Raw genomic sequence first — 22,042 nt, forward strand, 5'->3', positions numbered from 1 at the left:
TGATGTAATCTGTAAAAAGTCACAAATAGATTCGTTAAAAGCGAAGTACTTGACTACTCAAGCACTTAAAAAGGAAACAACCACATATCTACTATTCTGAAGCTCAACAATAAATGAGGCTAAATAAATGAAATAAAGCCACCCATATCACTTTGACTTCTTGTTCTAGAAAGATCATGGATGTTTAGTGCAATTATTTTAATTAAAAAAATACCGATTGCAAAATTGATCATATTTTATGTACTGAAAAGCAATAAAATTCTAAATACACTTCAGTGAATCATGGAGCATAATAATGTGATCTTATTTTTTAAATGCTGTTTAAAACTCTAATTTGGGCACAACAGAACCAATGCATCTCAGCATCTAGCTATTTCTAAACACCTTTCCTCGTGTAGCTGGCAGTAAACAGTTTTGATATGTAGCACCTGTGCTCGCAGAAATATCACTACAGAGCAATACAGACAACAAGAGTTTGAATCAAAAGGTTCTGGTCAATCACAGAGAAAGAATTAATCAATAACATATAGTCCCAGTCAGTCTGAATTGGTCAGTTCTACTTTTGGTTCAAATAAGTTTAATTCACAAAATTCAATTACTTTTCAGTGAAGCCTGTGTGTTGTTTACCTTGATAACCTTTTAAATATATAGATATTTGGATACATTTTAGTAGAAATCTACCAGATTTGACAATAAAGAGATATGCAAAAGCTAACAAAAAAATGAGCAGAATTATTGCGTTAAAATATCCCTCCATCACCCAAAATAAGGCCAATGCTCTGTCAAAAATATATTTTTGCCACCTAAAATTTAAGACAAGCCATAATTGGCACACAAACGGAAAACATGAACAGCATGGATATAATCAATTGCAATTTTATTTACCAAATGTATTTTTAAATGTACGCAGCCAAACTTCAGGACCACAAAAAAGTAGAGAGACATCCATTTGCCACAAAGGTTAATAATGTTCATTTCGTTTTCTTTACCAGACACCGTAACCAAAGCTGCACTGTATTGTTTTTAAATAAATCAGGGCTGAGCAGACACACACACGGGTTTGCAAAGCAATTCCAACAACACAAGTATGAAATTTCATAAGGGAGGAGCAAGTGAAGGATAACCCTTAACTGGCAGGTCTTCCCCCCTCAGTGGAGCTCCATAGCGTGTCAAATCCCAATGTATCGTTTGTAATACCTTGCAGAGCAGCAACCATAAAGACCAGGCTTTTTTGACACTCCAGATCCGTTTTGTTTCACCTCTCCATTAAAACATTTATTTTAAAATCGAGCATAAGACAAGACCAATCTGTGGGCATCCTTCTTGATTTTTACTTGGGAGGAGTGGGGGGCGGGGTAATAGAGACAGACGATGGCTTTACAACCTCAATCGAGAAATCAAAATCAAGTCATAATCATCCAGCACCGCAAACTAACAGCTTCTTTTTTTCCTTCCCAAAGCCCCCACCCCTTTATAGAGGGAGGGGGAGAAGGGTAATCTCAGAAGGCTGTGGGGATCTGAGAAAGGGGCACCCAGCACCCCTCTTCCCATTGCTCTGTTTGTGCACGACACCATAACACGTTATGTATCATTTTATAAAGCTACATTGTATTCTATAGACGTGACCTGCAGACGCAGTAACAGGAGGCTGTTTGGGGGGGAACTGGATTGGGGGAGCAATGGAAAGGGAACAGGGATGTTACCCTAGGAGGGGTGCAAGGCTCCCTTCCCCCCTCTCCTCCCCAGTTTTTTTCGCCCTGTCACAGCCCTGAGTTGCAGGTAGAGAGAGTTAAGAGATTTAAAGAGAAATTGCTACATTGTAACAAACTCACCGTGATGTTTGAGCAGCAGTCAGCGCGGGGTCTCCGAGACATCCCCGCACGGGCTCCGGAGGCAGGACCCCGGCAGGCACAGACACATAGCGGTTCAGCGCACTGCCTGATCACATTTCGGCGGCGCTTCCTAAAAGCCCCGGCCCGTGGGAGAGGGAACGAGTGTTACTCGGCTTCGCTAAAAAAAAACTTCACTCGCCTCTAGTTACAAAAAAAAAAAAAAAAAAAAAAAAAAAAGGTTTCACTTGCCCTCCCCCCCTCCAAAGCATTGGTGCTGCCCCACCCTCCCCCTCTTTCGAAAGAGCCACATGCGCCAGGGAGACGGCACGGAAGCACCGTCGGGCTGTCAAGCTGGAACGAGTCAGATTTAAAGAGGCAGACGTGCCAAATGTCGCTCATGTTTCAAATGTAATTTTAAGGCAGTTTATTATGCAGCTCCCTCATACGAGGAAACATTTTGCAGCATCTGGATACATCTGAGCGTTTATTTCAAGAGCACTTAAAACCTAATCTTTTATATTTTTAAAAAACAAGCTCTGAATTGTTGCAGCTTGACTAGAAATTAAAATGGATTTGTTTAAAGATGTTTTCAAAGGCATCTATATTAACAGGTGTTACATCATTCTACTCCACTGAACGTCTCGATGAAACACATACTTCAAAATCTCTTCATCAAAGATAATTTTAAAACGGTCTTGGAAAAAAAGGCCAAAATGAAAGTCTCGCTGGCTTTATCTATAGTAAAAATTAAAAAAAAAAATTGCAAACACCCAGGTAAGCAACCCAATACAACCTACTGGTTACCTACAAAATGTCAACAGCGTGGAACAGACTTGTCCTCAAGAGAGTCAAGTAACACGGGCCCACAATCCTGGGCACAAGTAATTGTAGGATTGGGGTCCAGTTATCCAATTTTGCTTCAAGCAAAACTATACAACATGGATCTGAAAATTATTTCAGCAGCTGACAGGATCTCTACACTAAAACTCCCTGTGCATTTCAAAATGATCCTTAAAATATACTCAAAGCCTAGAAGATTCCAGCCATTTGGGCCTCAAATGCACAAAATTTAGCAAGTTTACTTTCCCTCTAGGTTACAAGGTCACTTATTTGGATGGGAGTGTGTGGGGAGATGGATGTATTTAACTTGATCCTGATCCCATTAACATCAATAGGCATTTTTCACTGACTTCAATAGAAGGTTCAATCAGTGTTTGGTGTTTTCAACTTGATAATGATAACTTCATTTTCTTGCCTTTGTTTAATTAGCTCTTAGGCCCCGATCCTGGAATGAATCCACATAAAGCTCACTGCAGAATCAGAGTATAAGGCCCTGATCCTGGCAATCCTTAAATACATTCTTAACTTCAAAAGTATCTGGGCAGTCCCACTGAAGTAAACTAGATTACGCATATAAATATTACAGTTTAAGTATGCAAGTGTTTACAGTAGCAAGGCTTAAGAACCACAGGAACTGCTTATTTTTATAAAGCACCGTAAAAACATTAATATGTAAAATTTTAAGAAGCGTATCTGTAGTTTGCAGTTTGAAAGGGACCCTAAAATCAATTACTGAGTTTTAAATGTTACTGTTTAAAATGTTTAAGATAGCGCTGCTACTGTTATTTATTAATCACCAATCTTTGCAACCCATTATATCAATTCAGTTTGAATGATAAAGATCACTCAATTTAAGAGGAAAATATTATTTCAAAGGAAATGGGAATGATTAATATCTATAGAAACTTCTGATATAATTTAGTCTCTGGATTATAATCATTTTATTTTTCTGTAACAGCAATAAAGTGACTCGAATCAATAAAATGTATAATCATTTTAATGGATGCATAATATAGGTATACATGAAAGAATGCAGAATAGTAATGCTAGTACTAATTATAGAAAAAAAGGAACATTAAAACTAAACTGTCTACAGTGGATAACACAGACCACCACTGCTTTGTGAAAGCAAAGAAAAATCTCGTAAGTGAATACAAATTTAATTTATTTACAAATTTAAATAATGTTCAATGACTGCTACTTTCGTCCCCTAAAATAGGTTTTCTGGACTTGAGCTATTATTAAGTGTATTTTGATGAGAAATTTCACTAATTCCCATCATATTAAATCTTGACTGGAGAGAAATCCTGGTCCTGCTGAAGTCAGTAGAAGTTTCAATGGGGCCAGGATTTTACTCACAGTATGTACTTCTTACCAATTATTAGTTATATTCATATTGTGCCCTCTTGGTATGTCACATCAGCTCCAATCCTGTAAACATTCATGTCCCTAACTCACGTGTTTAAAATTAAGCATGTGCATAAGTGTTTGTGGGATTATGGTCTATGTTACTTTACAGTTGGGTATGGGATGCACTTCTTAGTAACTATAGATAAAGAAAGGTTTCCTTAGTGGCAAGCAGCACTAGCTACTGCGATTCTTAAGACTGTCCAGCAAGTACCTCAGATTTTAAAATAAGTTTACAGGTCTGGAACAAAAAAAATAGTTCATGGAGCCATTTATAGTCATTTGTTTTAAATGATAGTTTCTTATAATTGTATTTCATAATCAAAATGGATTGAAAACATGAACTTTAGTGTTGGACAAAATAAGTATGCAGTTACATTACCCATAATTTGTCACAAGAACCAGTGACATTTAGCAGGCTAATGGTAAAAAATAATCTTCCCCACTCTCCTCTAGTAATGGTAACACTGGCAAAAGATTAAACTGACATCCAAGAACAGTAATATCTAGTCTTGCTGATGGGAGTCAATTAGTATGAAAAGGAATTACAGGATAATTTAACTACTATGAAAAAGAAAGGATTTTTTAAAATGTAAGCTCTCTTTAATATTTTAACATCAAGTGAACATACTGACTTTGATATAAAACACAAAGTTATATTTAACAAAAAAACTGGCTCAATTACTTACAGTTTTAGGGCCAAATTCTGCAAAGACTTTCCACTAAGAGTAAGCACTGTACTAGGCAGTAAATATTTGTAGAATCAGCTCCTTAATTAGTGCTAAGACAAAAAATAAAATGTCTTTCATTTCATTATATTACATGTTTACAATATTTGTTTTTTTATTAATGGCCATGAAAGCCAAAGTAGCTAGCAAAACCTTATGATTGTTTTGGATATTAGACATAGCTACATACAGGAAGAGCACACGCATTTAAGCAGTCTACATACTTTGAGTTTATATACTGAAGGTTACCAGTACTGTACATTCGAGCACAATCTCAAACTGGCTGTGTTCAGGCAGTACAAAGCACAGCTCAAGCAAGGGTCCTCAGCATACCAATTAAAAACTGGTTCTACCAGAGAGAGAAAGACCTCTCCTGATTGGTTAAAAGTGGAGCAGCTCAGAAAGCAATGGGAAGGGCTATATGCATCATCCTGCATCCTGATTAGACAGGTTAAATGTGATTGACCAGTGTGGGCAATTAATAATCAAGAGGCAGGGCTTTCTGCTTTGTTTATACCCTTTGATTGGCTGAATTTGAATTAGATATACATTCTGTTTATACCTGGGTGGGACTATGGAAGGGTTTATTTTGGTGCATTACACTATAAAAGTGCAGTGCAAACTGAGTGCAGTGACAGTTTAACAGAGGGAGGAGAGAGAACAGAGTTTGCAGCACAGTAGCCGCCTGCAGCCTCATCACTATTTCCTGGCTGTAAATGGCCTTGCAATCAGCTTGCCAAACTGCTGAAAGCTAACCTAGTCAGGAATGTAACTTTTATAAAGCACAAATGGCCACGCTATGCATTCTACTGTCAAATCTGTACAGGAATTTTAAACATAAAACAGTTTGAATAAAATGTTTGTGAAAGGAAATGAAGATGACGGATATTATTGTTTCCCCTTCATAACTACATTCCACCTGCATAATCAGAACTGCTTATAAAGTAATTAAATGAAGCCTAATTCATACATGAAAATATTGTTCCCATGAGCTTTTCCACCCCAACCTGAACATTTAAATAGGTATAATGTAGTCTATCTTGTCCAGAAGTCCTGGCAAGAACCCACAACAATTGCAAATTAGGCTTAAGCATGGGGCAAGATGACTCAAACCACTTTCATCTGAAGAAGTGGATTGTGCCCACGAAAGCTCATGATACCATCTACATGTTTTGTTAAGTCTTTAAGGTGCTGCAAGACTACTGGGTGTTTTTAAAGTTTTTCCAGTTACAGACTAACTTGGCTACCCTTCTGAAACTTTCAAACCACGTAGTTCTTGAAAGGATGTTCCCATCCACCAAGCTCTTCATGCACAGGGCACATTTACAAATGGGAAGAAGAAGGTGACACTGATTTTTTTTAAAGAAATACAGATTTTAAAATTGCATTATATTTCCCTAATTTTACAATCATTTCTCCTTTTCTTTTCAATACACTTAAAAAACAAACACACACAAAAGCCCCAAAACAAAACAAAAAGCTAATCAGAGTGACAGGAGACCTCCCCACAGTTAGGTCCTGCAATCCCGAGTAACTAGAGCAGCTTTGCTGACTTCAATGTAGTGCCACTCAATTACACAAGCAGAGAATTTGGTCAACAAGTCCACTGCTCAACACTGGAGAAGGGAATAAATAAAAAAAAATTGTAATTCTGCAGCAACTGTTGCTGAAAATAATACCTATTGTTTTTCATTATTAAACCTCAAAGTGCTTTAAAAATGAGAGACAAGATGGGTGAGGTAGTGTCTTTTATTGGATCAGCTTCTGTTGGTGAGAGACAAGCTTTCAAGCCACATGGAGCTAGGGTTGTTGAGCATCCAATTTTCAATAAAGACACCTGGTCGAAAAGGGATATGGGTGGCTCCCCCCTAAAAGTCTGGTTAGCCACAGTGGCATGCAGTTCCTGGAAACAGATTGCAAGCCCTTCTGGATCCAAGATGCAAAGATGGCCAGGAGGTCTCTGTACTAGGGATGTGAAAGGTTAACCATTTAACTGATGGGGGCTGGAGCAACTCCCCGCCCACCGTAGGCAGGGGGCTGCACCAGCCCTATGGGGACCTGCTGCAGACCGAGGCTGCTCTGGGCATCTGGAGTTGCCCTGTCCGCAGTGGACCCAGTGGGTCACAGGCAGGGATTGCTCTGTCCGGACTAAAGCAGTCCCTGTCCACAGTGCCTCATGGGTGTCACAGGCAGTGGCTGCTCTGGCCCAGCTAGAGCAGGCCCTGCCTGCAGTGGGTGTTGCTCAAGTCTGGCCACATTGATGGCTGGTAGCCAGGAGCTGACAGAGCAAGCCCCAGCCCTAGTGCAATTGGGAACAGGAACCCTGAGGACAAGGGGGAAGGAGCAGTAAGAACCAGTTTAAGGTTAGATTTACATCCCTACTGTGTACTCTCTCTTCCTATGGCACAGGTGCCACCCCAAGCACCAACTCCACAGCTCACATTGGCCAGGAACTGCAGCCAATCGCAGATGCAGGGGTAGCATCACGCAGAAGCCTCAGCCACCCCTGCACCTAGGAGCTGGAGGGACATACCAATTGCTTTCTGGGAGTGCCTGAGGTAAATGCCACCCAAAGTTTGCACTTCCTCCTGTGCCCCAGCCTTGAGCCCTCTCCCACATCCAACCCCGCTTAGAGCACCTTCCTGAACTCCAAACCCCTTATCCATGGCCCCACATCCCATCTCCCCCTGCACTCCAACCCACTGCCCCAGGTCAAAGCCCCTGCCATACCAAGAATCTCTCATTTCTGGCCCCTCCCCAGGAGATGCACCCTCCCAGCACAGAGCCTGTATCCCCCATGCACCTCAACCCCTTGTCCCAGACTGAAGCCCCCTCCTATTCCCCAAGCCCTTATCCCTGACCTCAATCCAAAGCCTGCACCTACAGCTGGAACCCTCACCCCCCCACACACACCCCACCTCCCAGGCTCAGCCTAGAGCCCCCCTTGCACCATAAACCCCTTATTTCTGGTCCCACCCCAGAGCCTGTACCCCCTCCCATACTCCAAAACCTATGGCCCAGCCCTAAAGCCCCTCCTACACCCCAAACTCCTCATTCCTAGCCCCACCCCAGAGCCTGCAATCCTAGCAAAAGCCTTCAACCCTTTCTGCACCTGAAACCCCTACCCCTCCACAGTAAAAATGAGCAAATAAGCAAGGATATGGGAGAGCAAACATGTGAGATGGCGTGAGTGAGGGGCAGGGCTTTGGGGAAGGGGCATATCATGGGTGAGAAAAGAGTGTTCAGTTTTCTGCAATCAAAAAGTTGGCAACACTACTAGGCATGTTAGCTATTGCATAATTGAATAGTCCACATGAATTCTCATCAGTTACACCACTGTTCGATAGTCCCCTAGAGTGGGGCCGGCAGCCAGTGCGCTCCTGGCCCCACTCCCTGGGAGGTCTCCTGCCATCTCTGGTACAGAGGCAGTAATGTGGGGTGGCAGACAGAGCCAGTCTGAGGGGAGACAGTTTAAAAAACCAACTCCCCTTGAGGACTGCCTGCTTGCTATCCTGTGCTGCTGCCTCAGATTCAGAGGCAGCAGTGCTAGGTGGCAGCAGCTGTTATCCGTGGGGGTCCAAGTGCCCCACGGACAGAGGCTGCTTCATGGGATGCGGTGAAGCTTCAGTCTGCAGGGAGCTCAGATCCACCACGGACAGGAACTGCTTCTGTGAAGCAGCCTCTGCCTGCTATGGGCCCAAGCTCACTGCAGACAGAGGCTGTCTATGGGATGTGGAGCAGCCTCTGTACACAGGGAGATTGGGACTGCTGTGGACAGAGGCTGCTTCATGGCAACCTCTCCTGACCCCCACCACCCTGCGCTGCTACCTCTGATAGAAGCAGCAATATAGAGGCAGGGCAGGTGCCACCACAGAGCCAGTGCTGGGGGGGAACCGACTTTTAAGACAGCTCCCTCCAGGGCCGCTGTAAGAGGCAGCAAGAGGTGGGGCAGGTGGGTCTGCGGAGCCTATAGGGTCCTTCACCTGGGTTGTTGTCCTGCAATCTGCCTATTGATGATGTACTAGCAGACCTGCCCTCAAGTAGGGCAGTTTTGGAGTCACCACGACTTGACACAGTCCTTCCCAATGTCCGGCTTCTAGCTTTACCCAGGTCATCAGGGAGGACCTCACCTCCCCATGGACGCGCTGTAGCTGGTCTGTTGGTCGGGCATAAACAACACGCCCACTAGTACAATGGTTTGGCTACAGCCAGAGTCTACTAGGGCAGTGGTGTACATTCCATTCATTTGGACAGGCACCACTATCTTGGCCGTGTCTCTCTTGCAGGCTCTCTGCCCTACCACCAGCATTTGGCCATAAATGCAATCCATGAGGGGACAATCACTCTGGAAATGTATCCTTTGGCCATAGCAGGAATCTCCTGGGGGGAAGCTTCCCAATCCATTGGAACATCTATCCCTCCTCAGGCAGTGGTGTCCCTAGCGGGTTCATTTAGGTGGGTTGTCCTGGGCTGTGAGGTGGCCCAGCGCAGGAGGGCCACACACTTCCGTTTACCCTCCAGGGCCCCCTGACCTGCCATTTATTCAGGTTCTGGTCTGGCTTTGCAGGCTTTTCAGCTGCCATATAATCCTCCGCTAAACAGACAGTTGCGGCAAGCATCTTTGGGTGTGTCATTGCACCCGTTCTTTGCCTCCTTTTGGCAGGACCTGCAGTAATTGCTGTAGGGCCACCACCTCTGCTATTGAGCTTCAGACCACTGCTTGGGGTCCAACCATCACAGCAAAAGTCTTGGATCCACTGTGCTACCGCCCTGGGCCTGTCCACCAGCAGGAACCTTTCCTGGCATAAACATTGGCAGTACGTCTCACGGCTCACTTTCACCTTGGGGTATTCCAGCGCCTCCCTGGGGTCTAAGTTCTGGAAAGTGGTTTGGGCAGCTCTCGTCACATAGGGGGCAAAGATGGTGGCCCAAAGTTCAGCTGGCCAGTGGGCGGCAGTGGCGACCCTCTTGAAGGTAACCACGTACACCTCTGGATCATCCCTGGGATTCATCTTGCTCAGGCATATGGGCACCCTCGACGTATTGCCCTTGGCTCCATCCTCTGTCAGATTAGGGACAGAGGCCAGTGCAGACTGCCACAGAGCTGCCATCTGCTGGACCAGTTGCACCTGTTGAGCCTACTGTTGGGTGGCCGACTCCAGTAGCAGCAGCTGCTGTTGTTCCTGCTGTTGGGCTGCCTGTAGCTGTTGGATGACCGATTGTTGGGACAGCTGAGCCTATTGCTGCTGCTGTTGGGCGGCCTGTTTCTGCTGGTTCTCCAATAACCATTCAAAAAACTTGCTGGGATACTTTTATTTTTTCCTACTAGCTCCTTCTCTTGATCTCTCTACGGCTCACTCTTCTCCTTATGTCAAGGGTGAAATCTCTACCAGTTGTCATGGGGTGCTGTGCCCAGGAGGTGCTGTCTTGTCCCTGGGGCTCTTGAAGTCACGCCCCAACCCCACGCATATAGTAATTCAGCTGCTGTCTTAACCACACAGCCCTCTTGCTATGGCGTAGCGGCTGGAGTCAATGCCAAGCACCTCTCTCACTGGAGTAGTGCGACCTAGCAGCAGGAGTCAGTAAAAGCGGGTGCAGGCCCATGGGTTGGGGATTGAGGAGGGGGCAGAGGGATTTGGGCCCTCCCTACTTCACTGGGTGCCAGCCCAGGGCCCTAATAACAGTGGTGTGGTCCACCACTAACTTGGCAGGGAATCCTTCCGCAACACACCAAGTTCCTTGGGATTTAACCTCCTGCCTGGGTAACTTCCTACCAATCTCCACCAGGCCCCTTGCAGGGTCTTTCCTCCAGTTCCTCAGCAGTGTCTCTGATGTCTCGCTAGCTGGTTTCTATGTCTGGTCCCATTGGTGGTTTGCCTCCAGGAACCCTGGCAATACCTCTTTCCTCCTCCACAGCCAGCCCAGACTGAGCCTCTCTCCAGGCCTTTATACTTTAGCTGCAGTCTGACCATGCCCAGCAAGAGTGCAGGGACAGGACTTCCTCAGCCAGGTGTGTCTAGTTAAGCCTGCTTCTCCAGTGTGGGGCTGGGACTCTCTGTCACTGTCTCAAAAAAGCATTTTTGTTTGTTTGTTTATTTTAAACTGCAAAAAATAAACTGCTCGACACCTCTAATACTCTAACATCCTAGTTTATTAGGGAAACTCATACGAGAAGGGATCTCACATGAAGACTAAGCATTTAATTATAAATTCAAATTATCTAATTCAATGATCTGCTTTAACCAATAGATTACAGTAACAGTCAGTAACAGTCAGTGGATATTGGATCACTGCAGTTTTAAAAGCACTGTAGGCTACTTTCTTTCAGTTCTTTGATTTTTTTCCTTTTCTTTTCTCTTCTAAGTTATTTTACTGTGATTCAGGTGACTGCAGATGACTCCTCTCTCTGCATGACCTGGACTATATTATAGGTAATAGAGCTTTTTCATGGTTACAGAGGGAGCAATAATGGCCTTAAAAAACATTCTGGGACAGAAGGTTATCCCAGCAAAATTAAAATTGCATCAGTTCTCTAGAATAATAGTAAAAAGAATTACATTTGGGAAGGAATAGAATGGTATTAATTAAAGAATACTTATAAATAATAATGGTATTTTCCCTTTGCTAGACCTGAAGATTTCTAATAATTATAACAAACATTAGTTCATTAAACCTTGCAGCTCCCCATTAAGATAGGTCAATAGAATACTCTTTTTATGAAAGGACAAACTGAAGCAAAGAACAATTAAGTAACTCATCCATGGCCTTTCAGTAAGTCTATGGCAGAGTTTCCAGGAAAACACAAGATCCTGGCTCTTTTTGTTTACATAGTTGGTACTCACTCTTCTTCCTAATAGTTTAAACACAAAGTTTAAAATTTACTTTAAAAAGTTTTACAAAATCTAATGAGAAAAACTACTTTCATATATACAGCATATGTGAATATATATAAAAACATTTCTTCTTATTCACTGGAAATATATATATGATCAGGGCTTGACAATCTATGTAATCTACTCGCCTGTGGCGAGTAGATTACAACCTGGAAGAGCCGGGTTCGGCTCTTCTTCGACAGCACGGCTGGTGAGCAGGGCTTGCGCGGCTCGCCAAGCCCTGTGTATGATGATAATAATGATGTATCTGCTTGACTAGCCACAGCCAGTGCTGCCTTCAGAATACTGACCAAGTGCTTATGGAATGACCACAGTGATAAATTGTTACTTTTGTATGAAGTTTATCAGGCAGTTGTCCTGAATAGCCTGCTGTATCACTCAGAGTCATTGACCATATATCACTGTCACATTTTGAATCTCGATCAATTTCATATGTGCTGCCAGGGACGGATATAGGGCAGGGCGAACGGGGCGGCTGCCCCGGGCCCCGCGCTTCAGAAAGCCCCGCGCATGCGCCGTGGCACCGCTGCGCATGCGCATAGCGTCACTGCGCATGCGCCGTGGCAAAGGGGGGGCTCCACGGAATTATGCTGCCCAGGGCCCTGCAAAACGGTCATCTGCCCCTGTGTGCTACCTCAGGAAGATTGGTGGGACAAAATTCCTAACAAAGAGGTCCTCAGGCTGTGTGATGTCATGGGCATGGAAGCAATGTTTATGAACAAAACAGTTTCATGGTGATGTCATGAGAACAGATGATATATGGATGCTGAAGATGGTCTTCTATGACCAGCTTGTTCATAGAAAGCACTCTGTTATTGGTGGTTATTATAAGCATTATAAAGATATTTTAAAGGCCAATGTGAAGTCAAGTGCTGTATCTCCCGATGACCTGGAAATCATAGCTCAGGATAGACTATTCTGGCAGTAAACTATTGAACAGGCTCTCAAACACTTCAAGAGTCAATGTATCCAGACATTACAGGAAAAGTGCAGGATCTGAAGAGTTCACAACATCTACAGAGGGCAGATTTTGATGTGACCTCTATAATCAGATTTGCCAAACAAGCATTGGCTTAGTCGCTCACCAACGGTGTCATAGAATATGAGCTCCATCGGTTGAAGGTTCAGTACACACACCCACACGCAGAAAATGCCCATTAAAATGTCTTTTGAACTCAAACATTTTTTTGTAAGTATGCAAATCAAATATGACAGCATTTTGCTAAAAAATGAGAATCAACCGCTAGAAGGTAACTGATTGACTTTGTTCCAATCCAAATGAAGTACAGAAAGAAAACTAACAACGTAATGATTGATGTCAAACAAGACATTTAAAATCTCTTGAATTTTAATCAGTGCTTTTTTTGTAAGGGAAAAGGTGTAGGTACTCTGGGGCAAACTTGTTGAGCAAAAAAACCAGCCTCATGTCGGGGGCTGAAATGTGGTCACGGCCCCTTTAAGAGCCATAGTGCTGCATTGGGAGCCGGGGGAAAAAAATGCCGCGCGTCCCAAGAAGGCTTCCGTCAGGAGCCGAGCTGCCCCAGGAAACAGGTGCCAGTATGTTCAGGGAAAATCCCATTCTTTTTCTGTGGGCTGGGAAAATAGGTGACAGTACGCCATTGTGGGCACTACCAGCACAAAAAAAGCACTGGTTTTAATAATCTCACTGGTTATTAGGCATGTGAAGGGGTAACTGGTTACCCAATAAGCATTACCCTTCCTCAGTGATGCTATCAGGTAACAATTAACTGGTTCCCTGGGAGCAGCCCTACCTATAGTCCCGTGCCAGAACGATTCTCCCTCCTGGGATCCTTCTTAGTCACTTAACCAGTTAAACATTAGGTTAACCTACCATTTAATGGGTTACCTGGTTCATTGGAATTTTACATCTCTAGCACTGGTTACATCAGAAAAAAAGGAACATTTTAAATATAGATAGAGACAAATTCAGGTCCGGTTTGGAGCCGAACTAGAAATAAATTTGGCCTCTAATTTCTAACTTGACAGGAAAAACATTTAAATGATATATATTTTTAAATTAGATATTCTCTGTCCTGAATATCTCTCTCTATATAAACATAAAATGTAATTATTGAGATCTGTCTTACACACATAGTTTTGTATGTAGTATATTAGAGGCAGGGTTCATATGGTTCAAAAAACCTGGACTTTTTTTGAGTTGCAAGTTTATGGGCATGTTTTCTGGTGGAGCCAATACTAAAGCAGGTTAATAACATCTCTGGCCACTTTCCCTTTGTTCAGATGAACAGGCTTTAAACACCAAATCAAACAAAAACATTAAAAAAAAAACCATGAACAGGACATGCCATATTTCCAAAGCTCTCTTCCCAGCTTCCAGAGTAAGCTGTCATCTGCTTTCTCCTGAAATCTGTCTAGCCACTTTTTAAGGCTTTCAGCTTGATTACCTGAGCTAGAGATAGGAAGCCTGGGGCCTCTCCATGCATTCTCAAGTTCAGGGGAGTCACTCTCATCCTAACCTACTTGACAGAGTTGTACCATGTCTGAACATGATTGCCAGCAATTGTGGTTAGCTGACACAGTAACGAAACCGGATCTGAATCAGGACAACCCTTCACCTTGTGTAGTCATTTATATCAGTTCAAAATGGATTTTATATAAAAATGCCACATAATCTTGCCAACCTCATCATGGCAATCCCAGATCTATTCTGCTAATAGTACTTTGAAATCTACGTTTATTTAATTGCAATGGATAGCAGCAAATGTCACAATTACATAATCAAAAGGATATTTGATTATTTTCCTGTTCTAAACTTGCAGCTTTATTGACATGGAATGTTTCCATAACCATGGAAATGGTAGACTATAATAGGCCCTGTTATAGTAAGTGCAGTAACTTGATGTGTTTGTTCAAATGCTGATACATTTAACATTGTTCTTTATTTGACTGGTCATGATTAGCATTTGAATTTTAACTGAAATAAATTAAATTAACTTAATACTGTATTAAGGTAAATGGTGGAAGTTCACATCTCTCCTGGTGATGTTTCAGCCTGAATGTTTTAAGCTGAAAACCAAAGTACATTAGAGAAATTTACAGTATGAAGGGCTAGCTGTTGAAAATATAAAACCAAAGCTGTGATCACTTGTCAAACATGTAATATTGAATACCAATTTAATGCCAGTTTTAGCTCACTGATTAGTATGCACACAGCTTTCTACTGAAATGCAACCTCTATGGGATAGAATACACCAGCTATTTCTTCAAATGAAACTGCAAAAAGAGTTTTAGTAGATAGAATTGTAACACCCCAATGAAAATTACATTAGCACACAAAGGTTAATAACTCTGATCATGAATAAAAACATTAGGCTTGGCTTCCCACACCCTTACACCCCATGTAGCTATGTAACCCTATGTCACTTTGTAGAAAGAGGTATCATTTTTATGTGATAGCATTTTATTTATCCTTTGCACTACTGTTCATAACTACACAAGGCACTGGGGTAGTCCTGTTTCAGGCTCAGTTTCATTACCATGTCAGTTAACCACACTTGTTGGCAATCATGGTTAGGCATGGTACAACTCTCCTCATCTCCTGCAACACTTTACTCTGTAACACCATGAGACATTGGAATCACATGCCCACAACAGAGGAGTCTTCCTCTCTATAGCCTTGCCTGGACTAGTGATCTGCTTCCTTTTTAGCCAAGAGTGTAGTTGCAAACCCCTACCATACGCAGAGTAAAATGTCCTACCAAGAGCAAACCCCTACCATATGCAGAGTAAAAAGTCCAAAAACCATTATTAGAATCAGTGCACCTGCTTAAAATTGGGGTAAATTCATCACATTTTTCTTTTTTTTTCTGGTTTGTGATGTGCTATAGCTTTAGAAAGATGTTCAATTCACAACTAAATGAGCCACCTTTGGGAAGGGAGGGAGGAGTGAGGAAACAGTCACAGCACCGTCTCACCTGCTTTTTCTCCACTTTTCTCACACTTTCTCCAAACTGTGCTGTTACACTTTCTGCCTCCCGTCTCATAAACCTCCTCCCTCGCCTTACATTTCCCTCTATAGCCCCCTCATATTTCCATCCCCACCCCTAACCAACCCCTTCCTTCTTTGGGCTTCTTCCTTTTTGCATGGTTCCTACCTCCCCCCCACCCCCCCACAACTAGTCTGTCTCCATACTCCTCCCTCACAGGTCCCACTCCCCAAACACTTACTCTCACTCCTCCACCTGCACCTTCCCATATGTCTCTCCCAAGCTCCCCTTCACAATTCTCCCCCTCTCTTCATCACACCTCCCCCTCCCACAACACCTCCTCCTCTCAACACCCTCATGTCTCTCCTCCCACTCACGCATCCGCCATCTGTCCCCTCATAGCCTCCCACCTTTGCATGTATCCTGCCCTCCTCTCACCGCCCCCTCCCCATCGTCTCCCCCTCCATTACCCCCCACTCCACTTCTCCCTTCCCTCCCTCTCCTGCCTTCTCTCCCCTCCCCCCTGGCCCCTATGTCCCTCCTCCAAGCTCTTCCCCTTCCCACCCTCCTCTCCACTTGCCTCTCTCCTCACACCTCCTCACCCCTCCCCCGACCCGTATGCCCCTCCCCTCCACTTGCCTCTCCCCTCACACCTCCTTGCCCCTCCCCCGACCCGCATGCCCCTCCCCTCCACTTGCCTCTCCCCTCACACCTCCTTGCCCCTCCCCGTCCTGCATGCCCCTCCCCTCCACTTGCCTCTCCCCTCACACCTCCTCGCCCCTCCCCGTCCTGCATGCCCTTCCCCTCCACGTGCCCCTCCCCTCACACCTCCTCACCCCTCACCTGCACGTGCCCCTCCCCTCACACCTGCTCGCCCCTCCCCCGTCCCGCATGCCCTTCCCCTCCACGTGCCCCTCCCCTCACACCTCCTCACCCCTCACCTCCACGTGCCCCTCCCCTCACACCTGCTCGCCCCTCCCCCGTCCCGCATGCCCTTCCCCTCCACGTGCCCCTCCCCTCACACCTCCTCTCCCGGGTTCTCACCCCTCCCCGCCCCAGAACGCCTCGTTTCTGCCTCTCACAAAATGGCGCCGCCGCTCGGCCCCGTTTCCCGCCCAGCCCGGCGTCACGTGACCGCGGGGCGGGGCGGGGCGGCGCCGCGTGCCGGGAGCGGGCGAGAAGGGCGCGAGGCGACGGGTAAAGTTGCTGGTTCCCGTGCGCGGCTCGCTCCCCTCAGGCGGCGGCTGCGATTCGCAGCGACCCCCCCCTCCCAGGGCAGCCCCCCCTCCCCAGGGCAGCCCGGGACAGCCCCCCCTTCCCCAGGGCAGCCCCCCCCTCCCCAGGGCAGCCCCCCCCGCCCGGGACAGCCCCCCCTCCCAGGGCAGCCCCCCCCGCCCGGGACAGCCCCCCCCTCCCCAGGGCAGCCCGGGACAGCCCCCCCTTCCCCAGGGCAGCCCCCCCCTCCCCAGGGCAGCCCGGGACAGCCCCCCCTTCCCCAGGGCAGCCCCCCCGCCCGGGACAGCCCCCCCCTCCCAGGGCAGCCCGGGACACCCCCCCCCTCCCCAGGGCAGCCCCCCCCGCCTGGGACAGCCCCCCCTTCCCCAGGGCAGCCCCCCCGCCCGGGACAGCCCCCCCCTCCCAGGGCAGCCCGGGACACCCCTCCCCCTCCCCAGGGCAGCCCCCCCCGCCTGGGACAGCCCCCCCTTCCCCAGGACAGCCCCCCCCTCCCAGGGCAGCCCCCCCCTCCCCAGGGCAGCCCGGGACAGCCCCCCCTTCCCCAGGGCAGCCCCCCCCGCCCAGGGCAGCCCCCCCCGCCCGGGACAGCCCCCCCCTCCCCAGGGCAGCCCGGGACAGCCCCCCCGCCCGGGACAGCCCCCCCCTCCCAGGGCAGCCCGGGACACCCCCCCCCCTCCCCAGGGCAGCCCCCCCTTCCCCAGGACAGCCCCCCCCTCCCAGGGCAGCCCCCCCTCCCCAGGGCAGCCCGGGACAGCCCCCCCTTCCCCAGGGCAGCCCCCCCGCCCGGGACAGCCCCCCCCTCCCAGGGCAGCCCGGGACAGCCCCCCCCTCCCCAGGGCAGCCCCCCCCGCCTGGGACAGCCCCCCCTTCCCCAGGACAGCCCCCCCCTCCCAGGGCAGCCCCCCCCCCTCCCCAGGGTAGCCCGGGACAGCCCCCCCCGCCCGGGACAGCCTCCCCCTCCCAGGGCAGCCCCCCCTTCCCCAGGGCAGCCCCCCCACCCCAGGACAGCCCCCCCTTCCCCAGGGCAGCCCCCCCCCCGCCCGGGACAGCCCCCCCTCCCCAGGGCAGCCCGGGACAGCCCCCCCGCCCGGGACAGCCCCCCCTTCCCTAGGACAGCCCCCCCCCCAGGGCAGCCCCCCCCCGCCCGGGACAGCCCCCCCCCTCCCCAGGGCAGCCCGGGACAGCCCCCCCTTCCCCAGGGCAGCCCCCCCTTCCCCAGGGCAGCCCCCCCCGCCTGGGACAGCCCCCCCCTCCCCAGGGCAGCCCCCCCTTCCCGGGACAGCCCCCCCTCCCCAGGGCAGCCCCCCCCCCCGCCCGGGACAGCCCCCCCCCTCCCCAGGGCAGCCCCCCCCCGCCCGGGACAGCCCCCCCTTCCCCAGGGCAGCCCCCCCCCTGGGACAGCCCTCCCTTCCCCAGGGCAGCCCCCCCGCCCGGGACAGACCCCCTTCCCCAGGGCAGCCCCTCGCCCCGGGGCAGTGCCCCCCTTTCCCTGGGCAACAACCCCCGCCTTCCTGGGCAGCGTCCCACTTCTCAGGGCAGTGCCCCCCTATCCTGGGCAGGGACACCCCCTCGCCAGGTGTAGGGACCCCCCCACCCTAGGGATGGGACCCCCGGCCCAGTTAAGGACTCCCATTCATCCTCCCCTGCCAGCCACCTCCAGGATTCTTCATTACAGACAGGGACCTCCCACCCTACCCACTAGGGCAGGGACCCCCCCTCTCTGTGGGAACAAGTACTCCCCCACCCATCCCCGCCAATGGCAGGAAGTCTCCCGTCCATTATGGACAGGAAGCCCTCCACACTCATCACCTCCAGGGCCCGGGACCCTCACATCACTCAGGGACCTCTCTGCCCCCTCACCCTCAGCACAGTTGGGAATTCCCCTGCCCATATGTTTGGGGCGGAGATCACTCCCATGATAGGCAGGGACCCCCTCCCATCTCCCTAGGTGGAGGGACACCCTATTCCCATCACAGTTGGGATCACCATCCCCATCATGGGTAGGGATGTCCCACACATTCTTAGGGGCATCCCTCATAGGGAGGGAGTTATTCCCTCCAGGGGCCAGGATACCCCTCCATCATAGTCCAGTATCCATCCTACAAGGGTCAGGAGCAGCATCCCCCTTCCCAATTTGAGCAGCAGCCTTATCCCCACCAGGGGAAGGAACCCACAGAGTCCTACCACCAGAGCCAGGAGCAACTCCCCAGGGGTAATATCAGTCCCTTTGCATCCCTCCGGACAGGTAGTCTCTACCCAAACAGGAACTCTCCCCTCCCTTTGCTACCATGGACAGCAGTCTTCCCCATCCTCACAGTGCCAGGAGCATTGTCCCAACCCATTTGGGCCTAGAGCTAGAAAACAATCCCCCCTCCTTGCCAGAGGCTGGCTGACTCCTCCCTCCTTTTCATCTCTCACAGGGCCAGGGGTCAGAGTGGATAAAAAGTGATTTAAACATTTTTTTATTCTTTTGAAATTGAAATCAGATGTATTTACTTAAATGCATTTTTCTTTTTAAAAAATAAACCCATTGAAAATTAAAATTGAAATGTTCAACCTATATTAAGACATACACATTTACTAAATTAAAATCATTTAAACTAAATACAAATAATTCAAGAAGCACGTTTGCTATTGAAGTTTAAAGTAAAACAATCAGACTGGTGGAAGTTGCCAACTAAGCACCTAAAACCAGAATTTGCTGATATGCTAAACCAGATATTGACAGCAATAACCTCTTCAGGTGCAAAGAATACTGTCTTCAGCTGAGTTTATTCAACTAGTTTAGTTCATTGGCCAGTTAATATTAAGTTCTTTCACCTCAATTCAGCCTAGGAAAGGTGCCACCACCCTTCTTATTCTTCAGAAAAGAATGAGGAGGTCATACTTTAGGGTAATCTCAGGATCTTTCTTTGTTACAGCATAAATTCAGTGACCTAAGATTCTCTGTCCCTAATATCCTATGCTCCCATTATCATGCTGCGTTGACTGTCTAGTTACAACCCACTAACATCTCCCCTGGTTATAATATAAGGCTCTTTCTCCTTACTCATAAGCAATTCAGACCCCCACAACAAAAATTCCAAATGCTTTGCCATTATAATGTATTTATTAGTCTTCAGCCCTTAAAGACAACATGTTAAAAAGAATTTAACATTCCCCCACACATTATAAATGATGTTCTGGATATTAAGGATATTTTATTTCCTTAATACCCCATTTTTAAAAGGATGAATTAAAAAAATATTGTGAGAACTGAAATTCTCTCAATTCTTTTGACCCAACAGATCACAATCCTAACATTTCAGCCTGTGGATTGAAGAGTTCTAAAATGCAATCCAGAGCTGCCTCTACCTGTAACAATGTGAAGACAAAATCAGTCAACTCCAGGTTTTGATTGTTGGCTAATGCAAGCAGTGAGCTTTTAATCTAACAACATAGATTAGAGCATCAGTAGATTATTAGTGCTCTGTGTGTTATTGTTAATTTAAAAACCTGATGTGATTGAGGCCAAGTTTACGTGAGTAGCTTTGTCGATATAAATGCCTTCATGTTTGGGACCTTTATCTGTAAATTAGCTACAGTACTTTTGCTTCTGGCAAATTTAGGCCCTGATCTTACATATGTGCTTAACTTTATGTATGTAAGTAGCTTCACTGAAGTCAAAGGGACCAATGTACATAAAGTTAAGCATACATTTTGCATTGCTGGGCATTAAATGCTATCATGAGGGGCATTCTACAAATAGAAGTAGAAGTTAGTTTTACCCCCAGTTCTGCAAATTTGGGTGCCCTTGATTTAACAAAATGAAGTATTGTCTTTATTTTTTTCTGAAGTCTTTGTCCCTGTTACATCCTTATTTTAGCAGAAATTCCCAGTGATTTAAATTAGGTTTGCTTGAACAGCAAGATCCATTATGGAAGTGTTGGATGTAATTTTAGTCGCATTATTTTTTGTAATAATTTAATAGAATCAGTTTTCCAACCTTCTTTGTCTTTTAAAACAAAGAAAACTATAGAGAGGGAGAGAAAGAAATTTAATATATTTGATCTTAAAATGAAAATATTACTTAAAAATTGGGGGTGGGAAAGGACTTAAATATTTTTCCTGTTATTCAAGATATGAAAGTAGAAAACAAAGGAAGCATACCCAATATATACAAAGCTAAACAGAAGAAGTTGTAACAAAAATCACATCATTTTTATTATTTTATCTCCTATATGATTTAAACCTATTCCTTGAAAATATTATTGCCTTGGTAGGAGTACTGTGAGGAAATTCTTTATTTTCAGATATGCAGAATCTGTTTTTGTGTTGATTGTGGAAATTGTACTTCTGAGATGCATATGTTCTGTTGGAGAGATGGTGCAGACTGGATGAAATTCACCTCTCTGCAGATCCTGTACTCTAGACTTTTTTTTTCTAGGCATATAGTATCGTAAGTTACAAACATATCAACAGGGATATTTTTATGGGAATCTTTTGACCCCAGTGAAATACATGTAATTCACGGAACTTTTTGAAATGATGTAGTGAATAAATGGGAACATTTTTCATGCTTGCAGCAGAACTGGGTGATTGTAAGGAGTTGCATGTTCCATGGATAATTCAGAGTTCTGATACATGCATTGATTTGGCATTTAACGGAGTGCAATTGTTTATAATGTTTTTTATATACAGTGCACAAACTTGATTTGAATATCTTTTCTGCAGGTTGCATTTCCTAAAATAATATAATAGAGATTAAACTTTCTCACCATGTTCATGTTCATGACTAATCTTGGAAGGATTAGATTTTTACTGGTAAATTTCACTTTCACCTTACATACATAATAAACCTATGACAAATATTCCATTGATAACTGAAATTTATGCATAGAAAAAGTAAGAAAATGGCTGTTTGAGAGCATATTAGAGTTTGATTTAAGAATATGCATTTTGTGTGCTTTGATTTATATGATTTTGACAGATTGTGTTTTAATTGTATAAAACAAACTTTTTGAATCTCAACATATCCTATCTTTAAATAGTTATTGATTTAGCCCCCCATATTTTCTCGCATTTACGAAAAATTAAATAAATAAAAATAGAAAATAATGCTTAAAACTAACAATTTTGTGCAACTGTGAAAATTTAAA

The 22,042-nt window shown here is 46.2% G+C and overlaps 2 protein-coding genes across 9 annotated transcripts in view; one reads left to right on the plus strand and one right to left on the minus strand.

The window, feature by feature from the left end:
- BICRA (BRD4 interacting chromatin remodeling complex associated protein) overlaps positions 1-15,708 on the minus strand; it is a 127,889-nt gene extending 112,181 nt beyond the window's left edge. For 2 of the 4 annotated variants that reach the window (XM_075917966.1, XM_075917971.1), the window contains exons 1-3: positions 5,032-5,166; positions 4,769-4,860; positions 1,833-1,962 (exon numbers count right to left, since the gene is read on the minus strand). The gene's annotated coding sequence lies outside the window, so the exon portion shown is untranslated. Of the gene's footprint in view, positions 1-1,832; positions 1,963-4,768; positions 4,861-5,031; positions 5,167-15,656 lie in introns of those variants that run through there. The other 2 variants (XM_075917967.1, XM_075917968.1) reach the window with 2 other exon arrangements.
- A 1,071-nt stretch (positions 15,709-16,779) lies between these two features.
- ZNF541 (zinc finger protein 541) overlaps positions 16,780-22,042 on the plus strand; it is a 48,605-nt gene continuing 43,342 nt past the window's right edge. The window contains exons 1-3 of one of the 5 annotated variants that reach the window (XM_075917982.1): positions 16,780-16,865; positions 20,192-20,424; positions 21,618-21,707. The gene's annotated coding sequence lies outside the window, so the exon portion shown is untranslated. The remainder of the gene's footprint in view (positions 16,866-20,191; positions 20,425-21,617; positions 21,708-22,042) is intronic. The other 4 variants (XM_075917984.1, XM_075917981.1, XM_075917983.1 and 1 more) reach the window with 4 other exon arrangements.

Source organism: Pelodiscus sinensis, unplaced genomic scaffold (assembly GCF_049634645.1).
Source record: "Pelodiscus sinensis isolate JC-2024 unplaced genomic scaffold, ASM4963464v1 ctg82, whole genome shotgun sequence".
NCBI classification, from domain to species: domain Eukaryota; kingdom Metazoa; phylum Chordata; order Testudines; family Trionychidae; genus Pelodiscus; species Pelodiscus sinensis.